The 3,942-nt window shown below is 59.5% G+C and overlaps 1 protein-coding gene across 2 annotated transcripts in view; it reads right to left on the reverse strand.

Moving 5' to 3' along the window:
* Nucleotides 1-3,627, reverse strand: part of Csrnp1 (cysteine and serine rich nuclear protein 1) — an 11,754-nt gene extending 8,127 nt beyond the window's left edge. The window contains exon 1 of one of the 2 annotated variants that reach the window (XM_031344905.1): nt 3,473-3,627. The gene's annotated coding sequence lies outside the window, so the exon portion shown is untranslated. Of the gene's footprint in view, nt 1-2,609; nt 3,045-3,472 lie in introns of those variants that run through there. The other variant, XM_031344906.1, reaches the window with a different exon arrangement.
* Nucleotides 3,628-3,942: the final 315 nt, after the last annotated feature.

Genomic DNA, 3,942 nt, shown 5'->3' on the forward strand with positions numbered 1-3,942 from the left:
CCACTGTCTGCAGTGTCCCTGCTGAGCGACTGAGCACCACTGTTTGCAGTCCCCATGCTGAGCGCCACTGTTTGCAGTCCCCATGCTGAGCGCCACTGTTTGCAGTCCCCATGCTGAGCACCACTGTTTGCAGTCCCCATGCTGAGCGCCACTGTTTGCAGTTCCCCACGAGGTCATGCTCCTGCTACCCTCTCTGGCTTCTCCACAGACTGGAACAGCCACGCAGCCTTACACCCTTCCAGAAGTCATCTCTGAGCTGAGTATCACAGCTCACATTTATCCAAACTCAAACGAGGCAGGAGAATTGCCTGGAGTTTAAGTCAATCTGATTTACAGAGAAAAACCTTCTCTTCCAAAAGGACCTCAAGAGCATCCCCCCACTTCTGCCCTTTTGGGGTACCGCTATGGACAGAACACTTTCCAACAAAAATAGTCCCAAATCAAAGATTAATCTCCGATGCAATGACCTTGGAGGCAAGTGCTTTCCAATAACAGATCTTGATTGAGAGAGGGTCTGTGCAGCCCGTGATGGCCTCAATCCTGATCCTCCAGTGCCCACCTCCCGAATGCTGGGATGGGATGACAGACATTTGCCTCCATATATGCCAGGGACATAGGTCAGCTGTCTGACACTCGTGAAACTCCAGGTTCAACTCTGTAAGAGCTATAAGTGACCACAGTATGACGGCCTCTCCTCACACAAGGCTTGGCTATAGGCTACCTCTGCATGGCCATACTAAGCCTGGCAGAAAAGGCCTGGAAGAATGGGCAGGACAGCCACAGATAGCTCGGGCCCAAGGGTCTCAGTGTGCGGGTTTCCTGCCCCTGAAAGCTAATCTAAGGAGGAGACACATGCCCATCCCCCAGGCAGGGTCAGAGCTAGCTGAGCAAGAACAGTGTTCAAAGGTGGCTCTGAGGACAGGGGAGGGACTCTCACTGGTGCAAGTGTGAGGTGGCACCTCAGAGGCTCTGGGTTCCCAAGAGTAAACAGATGTCAGGGAGGTAGGTGTGGACTGGATAGAGATCCACAGTCAAGTGTACCCAAGATAAGAACTAAGGCTGAAGAGCGCTAACATTCAAAGCTGCAGGCAGGCTTCTGGAAAGACCAGGCTGTTTCAGGCACAGTGCTGGAACCCTGGCTGGGCCTGAGGAGGGGGAGGGAGGGGAGAGTGCAACCTGGGATCCAGAGGCTGAAAGAAGGCAGAGACAGAGAGACTGCAGCAGAGGAGAGGAGGCCAAGTCAGAGAACCGAATGAGAGATAGCCGAAGAACCCAAGAAAAGTGCCAGACAGTGAGTCAGGGGTGGGGGAAGGGCGGCAGCAGCTACTCAGGAATCAAGATCCCGTTCCCAGGGTGAACACAGTCCTGTCCTAGGGTCCCGGAGGAAGGAAAAGCCGTTACCAGGAGCTGGCTCAGACAGAAACACCACACCCCCTGAGGAGCCCCAGAGGCAGGCCCCGGAATCAAAGAGAACTGGGCTCCTTCCGGGATGGTAGCCGCTTGAGAACCTGGGGCCGCCCCCTTCCTGCCGCCACACACGGGCGCTGACAGCCCGGAGAACGGAATGTCACCCCAGTCTAGTGGCCACAGCGATCTCCTACACTGAACCCAGGCGGCCAGGGGCAGCTATGGGAAGCCTCAGCAGCAGTGTGCTCCGGTCTCCAACCCCCTAGCTGCCTGGATCCCCCTTCCAGGAATCTGAAGAATGTGTCCTTTGACCTCAGAACCCCAGGTCTTGATCAGTCATGCCCCCACCTCCAACACCTAGGGTCACAGGACCCCAGACCCTCCTCAAGGGCTTCCTGGGATGCGGAAAATCACCTCCAAGCAATTCTGTACCTCACTGAAACGAAGTGCTGGGCAGCTGAAGAGACAGCAGACAGGAAGCACCGATGTAACCCCTCCCCCACCCAGGCCGCAGAAAGTGATGGGGGGAGGGGACAGTTTCTTGGATTCAGACTCCAAGGCCTGCCCTGGGTAAATGCCAAATGTTTGCTGGCTATAAGAAATAGTTCTACCCAGGGAAAAATTCACTTGACAGTTACCCCTTCCTCTGCCTTAAGCCAGTTTTTCATATTCATTGATTCATTCATTCATCCATCCATCCATCAAATCCTGGCTAAGCTTCCGAAAGATTCCAAGCACTATGGCAGACACTGGGCACACAGGGAAAGGACCTACAACCAACACCTCTCAAGTTGGAGTTTTACAGTAGATAGGCAAGAAGGGGACAACTGGGGATGAGGCAGGCTCCTCTGAAGGAGGGACACTGGCAGAGTTCCAGATAGGGGTCACTGCATGTGTACAGGGGCTGGAGCAAGGGCAGCCAGTGCGCCTTCTGGTGGCGATTCAGTTAAGAGGGCCTGTGTTAGCCCGAGGGCACAGGAAGCCACCCAAAGGTGTAAGTAGGGACTGACAATTCTAGATTTGCATGGTTGAAAGATGGCTCAGCGCCTCGCCGAGAGAGGGTGTGACCCGCAGGACACACAGAGCAGGGCCAGGTGAACTGACAGGACGAACGCAGAGGAGAAAAGGGGGTGGATTTGGTGACAGCCGGAGAGATGTGGGCGGGGCTGTCAAAGATTTGGGGGCAGGGAGTATTGACTTACTACTTTCCACAAAAGGCTGAGACTTCGGTCCAGGACTGGGTGGGCAGCTAGAGAGCAGGGAGAGATTCTCTGTTCTCAGGAATGTGGGCTACATCTGGGAGTGACTTTACTGGCAACCCGAGTGACTAAGTGTGTGGCCGTTGCTGTGGTGTGAAGGCGAAAGGACCTCCGGGAAGGGGAAACTGAGGAAAGAGAGGAAATGCGTGCAGAAGAGGGAGTAGTGGTGCGTGGGAGAGCCCACGTGTGCCCGCGGGTGGCCGGTGTAGCTGCTCTCCGTGACTCACGGCAGTGGCCTCTGCGTGTGACGGTGACAGGTGAACATACGACACAATCCTCCTTCCCCCTCCCTGCCTCCCAGGGTCCGTGACTCACCAAGCCTCACTCATTCCTCACTCATCCCTCCACACCCTCCCTGACCCCCGCCTGCCGGGGGGTGCCCGGCACACGCCGCAGCTCCGGCACCCTCCCCCTGGGGAGCCCGAGGAGGAAGACGACCAATGTCACCTGCCCCGGCCACGCGAGTAACTTCTGAAAAGTTCTCAGGCAACTAGGTCAAAAGGAAACTCACCCGCGGGCACGCGCGCCCCATCCCTCTGCCACCTGCGCCCGGCTTTGGGGCGCCTGGACATCTCGGGATAACCACAGCGAGGCGGGGGAGGGGAAGCCTGATCCCCCCCCCCCCAACAGCCGTGGGCTCCCACCCCGGGCGCGCGATCTCCAGCCGGGCCGGGAGGCCGGATCCCGGCGTTCCCTCCGGAGGACCAAAAGGAGATCAGCCGCGGGCTTGAGTGACAGCGCCACTCACCCGAGACGCCCCCTGCCCCAATTCTCATCCGGCCGCGTTCAGAATCCCCGGCACTCACCTAGCTAGTAGCGCTCGCCCAGGACACCGCAAGCACTCCTGTGCCGGCCCCGGGGTCGCAGCGCGCTCGGCGACCCGCAGTGCGCTCGGCCGAGCGGCCGTCGGTGCAGCCGGCCCAGGTCTGCGCGTCCGGCAGCGGCGGGAGAGACTGGCTCAGCCCCGGCCCCGCCCGCGGCTCCGCCCTCCTCGTCAGTGGAAAACTCCGGGGCTCACGGCGCTGACGCACGCCGGGCCTCCCGCCAGGCCGCCCCGCAGCCCGCCGCCCGCGGCCCCGCCCCGGAGGCACCGCCCCCTCCCCGGCCTCGAGCCTCCGTGCGGACTCTGACCTGGCCGCGGCGCCGCTGCTCCGCGCTCGGCTGCTCCGATCGCGGAGCCGAGCTTCGTGCAGAGCCGGGTCCTAGAGATGCCCGCCTCTCCGCGCCGAGCAGTCCCGAGCTGCAGATTGGGTAGACTGAGGTTGCGAGCGATGAG

Source organism: Mastomys coucha, unplaced genomic scaffold, assembly GCF_008632895.1.
Source record: "Mastomys coucha isolate ucsf_1 unplaced genomic scaffold, UCSF_Mcou_1 pScaffold23, whole genome shotgun sequence".
Taxonomy (NCBI): Eukaryota; Metazoa; Chordata; class Mammalia; order Rodentia; family Muridae; genus Mastomys; species Mastomys coucha.